General features: G+C 35.7%; 1 long non-coding RNA gene across 1 annotated transcript in view; it reads left to right on the top strand.

Annotated features, from left to right (window-relative positions):
• Window positions 1-13,482, top strand: part of LOC121068031 — a 38,512-nt gene extending 25,030 nt beyond the window's left edge. The window contains exons 2-3 of the long non-coding RNA XR_005818568.1: window positions 6,508-6,781; window positions 7,144-13,482. This is a non-coding gene — a long non-coding RNA (uncharacterized LOC121068031). The remainder of the gene's footprint in view (window positions 1-6,507; window positions 6,782-7,143) is intronic.
• The last annotated feature ends 1,515 nt before the right edge of the window (window positions 13,483-14,997 follow it).

The raw sequence follows: 14,997 nt of genomic DNA, 5'->3' as shown, positions 1-14,997 counted from the left end.
ATAGACAATGTTCAAGTGAATGAACTATCCAAAAAAGCTCTCCTGTATGTGTCCTTGCCTCTGTTTCACTGATACTCTGCTGGTCAATGCAGAGAGAACAAGGGCCATCTTTACCATTCGGAATTGGTTTGCATGTTGTGCAACCCTGGGCTGCCAGACTGTGGTGTGGCTGGCCTCCTTGCTGAAGCTTTGCAGAATGTGTCCGAAGAGCTTGGCTTGAGCACTCCATGACCACTGGCAGCCTGTCGGTCCTAAAACTCTGTTTTAATGCTTGAAATGAATCAGCTACTGTTCTCCAGCAGCAAAATACTCAAAAAGGTATTTACTGTAAGCATGCATACAGGCTTCATAGCCTTAAGTTATTCATGTAGGTGCAGTTATATATATGCCTAAAAGCTTTGTTTCAAATAGATTAATTTAGAAACATTAGCTGTATAAACACTGTAATAACAGTCCCTGTAACCTATCTGTTTGCCTTCAGAACTTTAATATTTTGCATACCAGCTTTTAGTGTTTGAGAATAACCCAGCATGTGGTTTATATAAATGGCACAACAGACCCAGAGAAGCTGTACTGTATGACATAACAAGTCTTTTTATTTTTCCACAAAACCTAACTGCTGAAAAGGGTGAACCCCTACCTACTTTTGCATAAACTTTTGTCATGAGGTTAGATCTCCAAGACAACAGAGAATTCTGAATAAGATGGAAAAAAAAAAAAAAAAGTTTTCTGAACTTCCTTTTACCCTTTCTGTATTATTCTGAAAATTATGTCCTTTTAATAAATAAAACTATATATACTTCCATTGTGAAAACACTGCCACAACAATCAAGCCGATGTTCCTGTTCTATCTATTCTCAAGTATCAATAACGATAGAGAAATATCTTCCCTCAAATGCCTGTTTTGTCTCAATTAAGAATCACAAACTTTTGTTTTTATTAGGTGATCATTTTACAAATACTTGGTATTTTATATCAGTACTGAAAAAATGAAAAATTAGAAAACTTATAAACTGCAAAAGAGATTAGAAGTACTAATCTCAAATCCCATATTAACAGGAAAAATGCAATACGGCAAAAGAGTAAATTTAATTATTAATAATGACCACATCACACCAAAAAATCATCTCTGTGTATGTGTGTGAGCAAATACTTTTTTTACTGTAGGCCAATATCTTCATATATTTTGTGTTTAACTTTCAAATGATTGCTGCAAACTCATTTCAGCCTTTGTGTTTCTTGATTCACAGTGAAGTGTGACTAATCAATCATATACTACTTGATCTGCCTTTTGAGTGAATAGGTAAAACTGCTCACTTAAAAAACAGTAAATTGTAAAAATATTTTTTGAGATGAATTGCCAGACAAGTTATAATTATGTGTGAAACATTCTCATGAATAACTTCATAACTATCTGAACAGTCATGATCAAGAAATGATGGACCTTTGTAAATATTATGAAGTAAATTTTCTTGTTTGTCTTCACAAATATCTTAAATTCATTGTCAGTGTTATTTAGCTAGCTTAATCTCCTGGTTTTGACATAAATCAATACTGTTGATGTGTCTAAGAATGCTGTGAAGACATATGTGATGTGAGAAAGACAAGGAAAAAAAAAACAACTATGAATTTATGTAAGCTGGTACTTGTTTTATACATCCTAATTTTGCTATTTAAACTTTGAAGTGGCAATGTTTCATTAATAGCATTTTGTGAACACACACAAGTATTTGTATTTTCCTGGCCAAATGCTCTGTAATATGGGAGCTGTACATGGTCTGTGGATAAAAGGTAAGAACCAAGCTCTTGATCCTTGTCTTCCCCCAAGCAGAAGACAAAAACATGAGTCAAGTCCATTTGAAAAGAGATGCTGCAGACCTTCTAGGTCACCATTTAAAGTTAGAGCCAAGTGTAAAAGTTATCCACAAAAGGAAAGGTTTGGGCACGGCTGTAGTCACACCACTTAGTAGCAGCTACTCCACAGGCAGCGCGCCTCTTTGGAGAAAAGCTGCTATTCCTCATCCCCAGAAATAAATATGCAGCTGGGGTAGTATAGGGAGATATAATGCCAAAGGCCAAGGAGAAAAAGGCACAAATCTGAAATAATTGGAGCCTCACAACCTTTATTCTCGGGCAGAAAACAAAATGTAAAAGTAGTTAGTGACTTCCCCCTGGTGGCAGTGAAGGGACCCATCTGTCTCCTAGCCCCAAGTATTGCTGTTCAAAATGTTACTGACAGCTTCAAGAGGCACATCTGTGCTCCTTGTTCACTGGGGTGAGCCTAAGCAGACCATAAGTGACTACCATATTCTGGCAGTGGCAGGGGTTACTCTCACCAGCCCTCCCACAAAAATAAATAAATAAATAAATAAATTAATTAATTAATTAAAAGAAAATCAGGGATCAAACAGGGATAAAAGCCAGGGATAAAAAACAGGGATAAATATGGCTGTGTAATAATGACAGCAGCAGAGCTTTGCTTTTTGTAAGCATGGATGATATTCTGTGAACTACTGAGAGAGGATGGACTCCCCGAAAAGAAGACAAGTAAGAGCAGCTTTGCACACTTCCAATGCGATGAGGAATATTTTAAATTAGGTCTGGGGTGACAGGTAGCAAATTCCTCCAGGTAAGTATAGGACAGAAGCTTAAAAAGGTATTGGGACAAAGTTATGCACACCAGAGTCAAGAGAGAAAAAGTGTAACAGTGCATCTGTCTGTTACGAATCAGAAATGGCTTTACTCCAATGCAAGACCTAATACATGCCCCAAACCAGGATTTAGCTGGTAGAGAAAAGTTGATGGGCTACTTTTTATGCCAGGAATATTAACATGAAAGAAACAACCTAAATTCTTTTAAATATGTTTGTTGGCTAGTCACAGGAAAAGAAATAATGTTCTTAAGCTACAACATGGAAAAAGGGGTTAAAAGTGTGAGGAAAAATCCTGTGGAGGCTGTGGACTCTCCAAGCAGCAGAAATGTTTAGGAACATTTCCAACATCTGTCAGAAACAACAAAGACTCAGTTGATGTTGTCTAAGGCAGTAAGTAGACAGGACAAACTCCTGAGATCTGTTCAGGCCAAAAGTTCTGTGATTTTGTGATCTCCCTGTAAACCAAAATGTGATTAAGACATTCAGGGAAGCACCACAACTATTCAGAAAACAGGAATGTCATTTGGTGAAAAATTTCCAGGTCCTTTTATTTTTTTTCTCTCCTATCAGGATGAAGCCAAGTTTCACAAGACAAAAAGAGTCAGAGAGTTCACTTGTTAGATGGTTATAGTGAGCTCCACAGTGGGTGGAGGACTCATGTAAGGTTATCTGCAGCCCCAGATAGGTCTCTGCTCTGTCTGGTTTGAGGCAAAATTTTGGAGATTAGATTACCCTACTTGATTAAATGAGCAAAGAACCCTCTACCTGGCTCTTTGGTCTTACACACAGTGCTTATTTTCAGGTGGACTCTTTTACCAGATATTCCATCTAGGGCCTGAAGTCAACCATTGTAACTGTTGTTGGTTTTGTCATATAACAGATGCATTTCTGCAAAAAAATATGGTTTCTCTTAGTTTTGTTTTTGTTGTTGTTGTTTTGTTTTGTTTTGTTTTTGATTTAAAAAAAAAAAAAAAGTGTCATTTGAAGATTTCTGCCCCACTCCAGGAGCAGCATAATGTACTCTTTTAAGTCTATTTTGATGTTTTGTAACCATAGTGTAATACTATGTTGTATAGACTACAGTGTAGTTCTATAGTCACACCTTCTGCTCAACAATGGAAAGATTTCTGAGCAGTTCAGATTAGTATATTAGTAAGGAATCTTAAACTTTACACCCAGATTTTAAAAAGAAAATAGAGTTTCTACAGACTCAAAGTAATTAACTCTAACAGCTTGCTTTCTGCAGAAGAGATTTTAAGTTCCATGGAAGTGTTAATCAGCCTCTGAGGCCTGTATGTAATGATTACCAAGTTGTATGCTTGTAACATGAGCAAAGAGCAATGATTCATGTGTCTGTGAGTTACTATAAAAGCACAGAAAATCAATCATTATCAATTCATCTATTTTTGATGGTTGGTTTCATACTGCAATATTTAAACTGGTTGAACTTTAAAATAGAATGAGTTAGATTTCTGAAAATATAATTAAACCTCTACCTTTTTTAGTCAAGCTTAAATTCCTTTTGTGTTCAGCCTAAAAAAAATATTTTTATTTGAATTTATATTCCCTCACACTAGTTTAGAAATGATATGATGAGTACATATATTCATATGTTGCTATTCCTCTGGCTCCAAAGCACATTGCAAACTATTGAGGTGCTGGATGCAATTGTAACTGACTGAATCAGGGTATGCAAGGGGCACTGTGAATGCTGCAGATTTAGATGGTGGCTGCATTGTGATTATTTCACCGGCACTGAAATTCAGCTCCATATGGAAAGAAATACAGTAACAATTTGCTGCTTGAAACAAACAAACAAACAAACAAAAGGAACAACATGTACAAACAAATGCATCACCAACTATAACAAGACAATCCAGGGTTTAGTTCATGGAAGAACCACTCATCAAATCTGAAGCCAGAAAAGATGACATTTTGTTATTGGAAATTTGGAACTACCTGGCAATTTCCTTTTGTTGAACATGCACAGACAGTCAGTTCAGCAATGGGAGTTGCTGAAAGATGCTCCTCACATCTACCAGAATTTTACAAGTAATTTTTTAATCCTTTCCCCAGATCTTTTGGAAAATCTTTCCATGCTTGCCTATCTTGGTAGAACATGTCTTGATGCCTCCTAGGCTAGCCTGAAGCTGTGTGATCTATCTGGGCACAAAGCATTCAACATCCAGGAAACTCAACCCAGGGAGAAGGTTCTTTGACATATTTTACCTGTAAATACACCATATTCACCTCCCTACCTGTGGCTGACTATGGGTTACTGAGTCAAACTCAAGCTGACTTCAAAGACTCGGGTATTAGCAGCAGGTTTAACAAAGATCTGAATCTGATTTATTTTACAAACAGTAATATAAAGAAGAGACAGTTAAGTATCTCTGGTTTAATTAGGGTAATATTCTGCATGGTCACATAAATGTGACTAAAGTTACTATGTGAAATATCACATGTAATAAGAGGATATAAATTTCACATTCTTAAGAGTACCATTCCAGCAAACACATACTGATACTTTTTTATCATAGAATCCAAATTGTTTAATAAAAACAAGATCGATATTGAACATTTGAGATGTTCTATTTTGAAGAGTTCTCTAACTAAATCCTCAGGCAGATTTACCTCTAAGCATTCTAATGCTTATATATTTTGATGTTTTATACCTTAGCTGCTAATGTTTTCACTCAAGCCATGTCAGCTAACAAACTGTCTAATCCTACTTTCATGTCTCCCCTCATATGGTAACTCTTCAGCTCTAAATTACATACTATAATTGACCCAAACTAGGATATAGATTTAAATATAAACTGAGATCACAAACTGAGATCACAAGCTAAAATGAAAAATAGAAAGTCCCTATTCTTATATCCATATTCTTATATGCTATTAGCATTTATCCCTGTTCTTTCCTTTTGCCTGTCATGAGGTTTGGGTTCACAAGCACTTTCTAACAATGTCTCGTCATGGTTGTCAAAAGTAAATTCCTCACTATATTCACACGCAGGTCTTCTCACTGTACTTGGGTCACATTACAGCCAGTACTATTTAAGATGGGCATGATAATTGCTATTGCAGAAATATCCCTGTGTATAATACTATTAATAGTAGTAGCAGTAGTAGAAGTAGTAGTGGCAGCAGCAGCAGCAGCAGTAGTAATAGTAGTAGCAGCAATGTGAAGCCTTTTCCCCTCTATCCCAGAGCTTTTCCTTTGCCGAAAGGAAACAAGGCTATTACTTGATTTTAAATTAGGCATTTAAGATTTGCATGTGTAGCACACATGCCATTTATCATCCCCAACAGTCTGAGGGTTTAGGGAAAAAAATATATTATTTATATAGCTTATTTGTAGCATTCTGGAAGTAAATGCATGTTGGAACTTTACTGGTTGGTGTGCCATTTGGGAATATTTCTATGGTGTTGTGTTAATATAAGAAAACTGTTCCAGGTAAAAATTAAACAGCAATAATTCAGAGATGCATTTTCCTTTGTGATTGTAGTCTTGAATGTAATATGATCAATGGAGACATTTACAGTTGATAGTTGAATACAGAAGATGTGTTTCAGTATGACATCTGCTTTGACAGCCATTTGATTCCTCTCATGACTTTCTCTGTTGGATGGGAAAAAAAAGTGCCAGGGTTTTAAGCTGTGCCCTCAGTAAGTGTGTGTATATATACATGCTTCCACTAAATTTACAGCGTTGTAAGTATTGCATACTGCCAAGGTTTGAATTTGGCTTTGGTACAATATGGAGAAGACACCTAACACTAGGTTTTTGTATCAAAAAATCTTTTTGATAATAAATAAATAAATAAATAAAAATCTAACCATTTTCTTCCAGGGCTGCTGTCTTCATTGCAGACAGGATTATGGGGAACAATGAAAGGGGATGCAGAAACTCGACTGGGAAGCCATGCAGCAAGAACAGTAGAAGCACAGGTCTCACCCAGCAGACCCCCCTCATGCTGCACAGCCAGGCACAGGGATTTCAGCTGGAGAGTTGCCTGACCACCTACCACACAAAATTTAATGTCAGATCCACTAAAAATATTGGCAAGAGTCCCACAGGCTCAGGTTGCACAAGACTGGATCTTTAATGAGAAACGGTATTAATGGTAATGTATTTCACTGTCTTTATTACAAAGATGTCATTTTTTTCTAAGACCAACTCATATTGTTGCCCACACTGTCAGCTGGTATACTCTTAGTGCAGCTTTACAGATATCAGTGAAGCTAAATTGTTCTATGCTAACTGACTTTCATTAATTTAAACCAGCAGACAGTATGTATCACATGGATTTAAATTAAATATGTGTACGTGTGACAAAGAGAAACAATGAGATTAACTTATTTTAAAAGTTCTTTCTGTCTTTCTTTGGAAGAATTGTGTTTTATACTATGCCGTCACAAATTTTAATCAAAAGAATGTCTCAATCACTAAATGCCTGCTGTTCTGCCTTGGTTGTTGTCTTCACAGAATTTTCAAAACAAGCCAATCCAGAATTGTTTCTGATGGAGACAAATGTCCACCCGGGACTACGATGAGATCATTGAAGTCATTTCTACTTGCGACTTCAGCAGAAAAACACATTAACTTATCATTTTTATTACCACAAGTTTCACTTCCTACAAGCAACATTTATGTGGTCTGAGAGGGTATTAAACTTTAGATCACATCAGGACCACAGCAATTCAGCATAAGTGACTTTCTATTTCCTCTCAGCTGAAAACAGACCTTTCTTGAACAAAGCACAACAACATTCAGAGAGCATCAATGTGTACAGCATAGAGTGCTCTTGGGCTTCATGGTGAACATACTGTGAATTCCATTTTATTCACAAGTATCATATTTATGCTGTAAAATTCTGAAATTCTGCATATTTAGTGTTCTGTTATTCAGGGTTTACCCTAAACTCTTTTAATATTATCAACTATAAGATATACACTAATGTCTGTGCTGCAGAAAACACAAATTCTCTATATGTCATAGAATTACATGTAGAATTATAATATGAAAATTTTCTTCCTTATGTCCAACCTAAATTTTCTGTCTTTCAGTTTACAGCCATTTCCCCTTGTCCTGTCACTACAGGTCCTGATAAAAAATCTTTCTCCATCCTTCTTATAGGCCTGGCCCTTTTTATATATTGAAAGGCCCAATAATGTTTCCCTGGAGAATTCTCTTCAGGCTGAACAACTCCAACCCTCTCAGCCTTTCTTCATAGGAGAGGTGTTCCAGCCCTCTGATGATAATATGAGGAACTCGACTACGGTTACTGCAACTAGTCTAGATTTTCACCAGTGTATTCAGAAAACAAAAGCTGTTCTAGAGACAGTTTGAGTTAGCTATGCATTGCCAGCCTAATATAGAACTGTAGGTTGAAAAATTAAGACCCATTGTGCTAAGCTCCAGATCTGGAGTAAAAGAAAACCTGACTTGAGTTCTACTGCTATTATAAATAATATGGCATAACTTACCAGTCAGTGCATAGTGAATTTTATTGACTACAGAACTGATTCTTAATTGCAGGCATAGGCAATATGCAGATACTGCTCTCACTTTAAGGCAAGACTTTTAGGGAACCTGGGAGGCTACAGGTTTTACACAAATCACCATTTAGACTGCCCTGCCCATGAAATTGGTGGCAAATTTTATTATTTCTAAGTTGCAAATGTACAGAACATTCAGAAGGGAAAAATATCTATGCCCTCGGCCTCTATTTTTCTTCCGCCTTATATTTGCATGCATTTGTTCTTTTACTCCTTATGTGGTAAAAGAAACACAAAATGTAATGTAACATTTTGTTACATTATGTAACAGGAGATTTTCAAATCTATATGCATAAAAATCTTGATTTATGGTTTTACAAGGCAGCAACCTTATCTGAAAATGGTTTATATTAAAAGCAAATTTGTGTTACCAAAAATAGGATTATTCTGAAATGAACAAAGCAAAGAGTTGATGTGGGAGGGAAAACAAAAGCAAACAACAAAAGGAAATGAAAGCCTGGGAAAATAGAACCGAGTAAACCGACACAGTCAGGTTCAAGTTGCCAGAGTTTCAGTCTGGATTATTGCTGTTATTGTTCTTGAATTTCAATTTCAAGAATATTTAAACGTTTCTGTTTTTCCCTTTGTTTACTTGATTTTTAGGAAGTTCATGACAACATATTTCTTTCTACTTCATCCTGATTAGCTGGTGCTTCATCACTGTTCCAGCTGTGATATGCTAAACTCTGATTTGGGGGCCAGCTCTCAGCCCCAGTTTGAAAGACCCTGGTCCAGGACAAAACTCCTTGTCTAAAACTATATCACTAGTTCATTTAACTATGTGCTGAAGAGTAGAACAAACAGAAATTTGCCTGAATTTGAAGGTGGACAGAAAACAAGTACTTTGAGCAGATAAGCAGAAGGCAAGGTTATGTATAAATGTATCCTCTGTGTTTGGTTGAGGATAACTGTGGAAATATGAAAAACTCTGCAAATCTACTGTTAAGTCTTTAGTTTCTCGCTATATTGAACTTCAATGGTTCATTTCTACTGGCTTCTGTAAAAAGGGGAAAAATACCAGCAAAAGGCAGCACAGAGCTTCTAGATACAAGGGAGAGGGTCACTTGTGTATTTTTTTTTGCTCTTGTTGTTCTGATTCTTCAATATTTCATTTCTGAAAGAAGAACCAATTGTGGATGTAATAGTTGAAACTGGGATGGAAAACTTTGATTTTGTTTTCATCAGTCATCTGACTCATCTATACCAGCATTCTGAACACATTTCACACAATGTTAGACCTGCATATGCTGCAAATTTTGAAGGCGGAGGATCCCTGCCCATAAAAGGGTTGGCCCAAAACAAGTTAAAAAACAAATAAAAAAAAAAAAAAACACTCCATATTGAAGTTTTTATTGAGGAATAATAAAGAAAGAGTGCAGATCCTTGAGCCTCATGAGAAGTTTAGTGTAGAACACTAATTATTTTTATAGGGATTGCAGTTAAAATCTGAAGACAGAATTCTCTGAAATTTTCTAGAGGACATTTCAATGTTGTTGTTGTTTGTTTGTTTTTTCATTCTTATTTTTATAATCTCACAGGCAAATTTTATGTTCCTTTTAGCAAGAAAAGTGCATCCTTTATCCTCAAATGAAAATGAATGCTTTCATATGCACAACATATCTTCTCTCAGAATTGCAGAAAGAAAAAATACTTAAATTCCTCAGAGAGGTTAAATTACATTATGAAAGTGTCATGGCCATTTAATATATTTATATTCAGCTCCAATTTCTGGTGGCTTGGATGTTGCTACTGCTGTTTTCTGTAGGCAAAATAAATGTGTATGTGTTCCAGGCTAAGTGCTGTCACAGAGATTTACTGTTCTCCTCAAGTGCACCTGCTACAGGGAAAAGAAAAAAAAAAAAAAAAAAAATTAAAAAAAAAGTATGCACATATCAATGCTCGTTGCTATACATAATGTACAATATGATGTTGTTTTGGCACAGTACAGACAGTACAGACTCACAAATTCGTAAAGCACAAGGTTCAGATATGCTTACAAGAATACGTTCATGAAACAATCAATACATTATGCAGGTCAGATGGATTTATTTGCATGGCTCACAGAAACAAGAAAATGAGATTGGAGCTGTGGGAGCAGATATTTAGGTTAAAAGGTGAAAACGAGGTGGGAAAAGAGAAAGTAGCAGAGGCAGTGCTGCAAAAGAATGGATAACATGAGAATAGATGTTATTCTAGTTGTGTGCCTGAAAATATCCATCCGAAGATTTTGTGTGGCAGCAAGTGGAGGTGAATACCTAGGTATATGTAAAGATCTTTCAATCAGAGTCACAATTTCAGAGATTCCCCCATTTGGCCAGACTTTCACACACTGTACTCAAAAGCTTTAATTTTAAGTGCCACTTCACTGCTTAAAACCTGGACTGGCACCTTTGTTTTATACAGCTCTTCCTAGGACCCAAACATTATTTGGACATAAAGAAGAAATCTGGGTGAGGTATGAACTGGAGTAAAGCATCCAAGCATTCACTTTCTCTTCCAAATCAGAAGCAATCCATAAGTACAATCAGTTCTCTTTAGTGGCCGCCAACAGTTTCTAAATCCGGTGGTCTTGATGCTGCATCTCTTAGGCCTGGGAAAAGGAGAAGAAGACATATACTTATTGGTGTATGAGATAGGAGATCATGAGAAAGTCTTCTTCCCCTAAAAAAAGAAAAACAGAGTAGAAGAGAAAGTGAGGGACAGGTAAAGAAGCAGAGAAGTGGACAACATAAACCTAAAAGTCCCCCCATGAGTCCTTTGAAAAAAATAAAATAAAATTTAAAATACTACTTCTTGGTAATTTTAGGAGCCAAAAGAAAAAAAAAAAGAGTGCCAAATAACATAAGCATGAAAAGATCATACTTTTTACTTTCCTTCTTATGAAAATGAAGTTGTGAGTAGTTCAGTTTCAACTGTTCCATGGAATGAGCTACAGAAGGAGAAAATGTGCAAAGAAAAATCTGATATTCACTCAGGAAAAGTAGGGAAATATAGATGATTTATCTTTAATCAGCAACTTTAAGAACAAAAAAGCATTGTACAAAGAATCTAGTTTCTATTTAATATTGTTGAAAGATACCTCCTGAAAAATTTGAAATGCTAACTTTGAGAAAAGTGTTGCTGAGTGGCTGTTTTTAAATCTAGACTTTCCTACATCATTAATCATCAAAGAGCATTGCCTTAAAACTACAAATTCTGCTTATTCTCACCTGAAGCCATCATCTTTTTTTTTTTTTTTTTTTTCTTTTTTCTGTGAAATCACACTTTGTTGCCATGGAGCTTTCTAAGTGCAGAAAGGGATTTGAACTTGAGAAGGGCTGACTACAGAAATTGCCGCCTTTTAGTTTAGCTTGGATAAATATCAACATGCAGACATTAAATTATCCAAGTCTTTTCTCAACTAACTAACCTTATGGAAATCACTCACTCTCTCCCTTTCGCCCTTCATATATTTCTCCTTTCCTACAATCATTCATTCATGCCAACAGCCTCTAACTCAGCAGTGTGCTGCATTGCCTCCTCCCTAATTTGTAATCTTACTTCACACTGCCCACACTTGGGCTGCTCCCAACATCTCTGTGAAGCCTGAGAGCCCACTGCAGCTTTGCGAGGCTCTTTCTTATTTTACTGCTCTGATCCTGTACAATGCAAAGAGTTTTATGTACACTCTAAAGTATCTTTTTGTCATTACTTATCATTTTTCTTATTAGAGAGGCAGCTACAGCATTATGTGCACTGATAATTTAATCATGACTTTCATGGTGTTTGCTGTCAGTAAAGACCCAACTATTTGAATGCAACTATTGCAAAGGAGTTTTTGATGACGTTAAGATGTTATGCACTCTTAAGCCTATGATTCCAACCCCTTGGTGGCATGGGACTAGATGATCTTTGAGGTCCCTTCCAAACCAAGATATTCTATGATTCTATGATTTCAAAGAATCTGAAAGTTATGCACATGTGCTCTCTAAAAGGCTCAGTAGCCAAATATATACATATATATTTGGAATCAAAAATCAGAAAAAGCTGGAATCAGAAAAAGCAAGGAGCTGGAAGGATCTGCTTCCTGAAAGACTTAGCTGACCTTTAATAAAGAGTTAAATTATGCTGAATATTTTATGTAAAGATCTATGACATGAACAGATGAATACTGAAAACAATAAAAATCTTAGATAATATTTTTGGTCTTGTGCATTGTTTATAGCTCATCCAATCCTACTAAAATTATCAGAAGTTTCAAGAAGATATGTGGCAACAATTTTATGTAAAAATCACCATAATCTGCAACAGTGGTTAAGGACATTCCAGTGACTATTAACTCACTGCAAAAAGATCTTTAAGCAGAAGCATCCCATTGTATTTTTTCTCATGCTTTTCTTTCTTTTTTTTTCTTAAAAAAGGCATTCGATATTATAACATTTCTGAAATTGCTTCATTAAATGTTCCATAAGAGGTAGTACAGAAATTAGCCTGATCTTCCTTAGAAAGACATGCTATTGTTCTTTCAAATGATGAGGTTTTGCTTTTCTCAGCAATCAAATAATATTATAGATGAAAGAGGAGGTTATAATATTTTCTTGCTAACTTTCATAATTTTCATTGGATCACACACAAAGGGAAATTAACTCTGTGGAATGATTTTGGCTTGTTGTTGTTGTTGTTTTTCTTCTCATAAACCAGACGAGACATTTTCTCATCAAGTTTGCAATATATGCATGCTGTTCCAGCAAATGTTGATATACTCAAATTGTTAACTCTAAGCCTCTTAATGGAAGTAAGATCAAGACAGATCTGAAGGAAGTTTAGAAAGTGGGTAAATAGGAAACTTAAACACAAATGCTGTAACACATACAGCTGAGACACACAAGCCAGAAATCTCAAATTTTTCATCTTTTCAGATGAACTTTTTAAAGAAAATTGACCAGCTTTCAACTTTGTACTCTATGTGGTGGACATTTATGTCAGTATAAGACAAGAACTTGGTTTCAAGACAATCATTTCCAGAATCTGGAATTATTCCTCACTGTACTTTTTGGGACAAAAAGATCACATACAGAACAAGGGATACCATCATGAGCAGAAGATTGTTTCTTATTAAAATGTCTTGGACATAATTCCTCTGACTTTTTGTTTTCACTAATAACTTTCACTGCATGAATATTTTTCCAGCTTTTCATCCCCGTGCTGACATATCTCACATCTGTGAGCAGTCTTTTTTGACACATCTTCACTTCTTCTAATATATTACACTCATATTTTCCCAAAAGTTAGCTTATGTCTGAATCGCAGTTTCTTTCAAAATAATCTGGATTTCTTCCATTCTTGTAGATTCCATTGTTTTATTATTTTGAAGCATACTCACTGCATTATGAAAGAACACATAAATGTATCTGCAGGTACATAAGAAATACAAAAGTGATTTTAATGAAATTCAAAACTATAAATTGTCAATGGAAAATGGGGACATCCATAAGCAATGCACACCTTTGCAGGCTCTTTAAAATCAGTTGTTAGATTCAGTTGTTAGACTCAAAGTCTAACTATATAGAATGGATATACACAATGCATTTAAAGCTTTTCAGCACTTTTGACATTAATAGTTACTTTAAGCTGAGTTCATATACTTTCATTTTCATATACTTTCATAATCTTCACATATAGTTTCATATATTTTTCCCATACTCCTTTGTTTTCCCACACAAATTCCTCTCCAGATCATCTAAATCCGCCCCTTTCCCCACCCTTGGTTCCTCCCAGAACACCCCATAATAAGTCCTGTGTAATCCTTAAATGCTCTTCCCCTATATTCCGTGACTAGTACCATACAGTAGCAACCTTGCAATTCAAAAGCTGCTCTAGTGTTGACTCCTTGGGATAGGTGTCACATGTGGACATCGGGGCTGATGTTCTCCTTAGATAGCCCTGGGAGGGGCCTGAACAGGGTGTCCCTTCTTCTGAATTCTTAATTTGGGTCTCCTTCCCAAACCCCTCCTGATGACTTCTGTAATGGGCCTGGGAGCAGCTCAGCAGGATATTATTTGAGCTTCTGATCTTGCCATTGCCTTTCTGTGGTTGTGTAGAAAAGCTTTTATCTCATAAACAGTATCTACTTCTTTATAATACTTGAAAAACACTCCACACTGACAGAAGCCAACTTCTGGGATTCTCACAGTTGCATCTCTGATGACAAAGGAACAAAAGGAAATCTGTTTGATGCTAAAAATTGAAGAGAAATCAAACTGGAAATTGGGCTGGAAATGATGTGAGAATATTGTAATGTAATTTTTCTTTGCTCACACAGATTTTATTTCAGATAACATTGTCAAAGTATTTCCATATTTCTGGAATACTATCTTAATTATATTGCCTAAAACCAATAAAATCAAGAGGTTACCTATTACTGAATCTGATATTTTCAGAGAGTTAAAAAAAAAAAATACTTCATTCAGAAAACATTTTATAATTCAAGTCATCAAAATAATTGTTTTGCTTACGTTTTTTCAAATAACAATTGCAGTGCCAATACAGAATGTTTAAGCAGTTGTGTTGTGGAATAATCCTTGAGGTTTTGGTATAAATGTAGGTATTTGAAATTTGGGACTATAAGAGATCTCCCAGGTAGTTATATCCACTACTCTGTAATTATAACATGCAAGTGAGTCATAACTCTTGTTTAGCAATATACTAGGCTTTATCTTAAGGTCAGTTTAGCAATATAAAACGCTCCATCTTAAGGTTAAATTCTGTGCCCCGGCATACTGGACATTATTCCAAAACCTCA

The sequence above is a fragment of the Cygnus olor genome, chromosome 3 (assembly GCF_009769625.2).
Source record: "Cygnus olor isolate bCygOlo1 chromosome 3, bCygOlo1.pri.v2, whole genome shotgun sequence".
Lineage (NCBI taxonomy): Eukaryota > Metazoa > Chordata > Aves > Anseriformes > Anatidae > Cygnus > Cygnus olor.
Note: the sequence above shows the minus strand (reverse complement) of the source record. Positions and strands in the feature narration are given on the sequence as shown.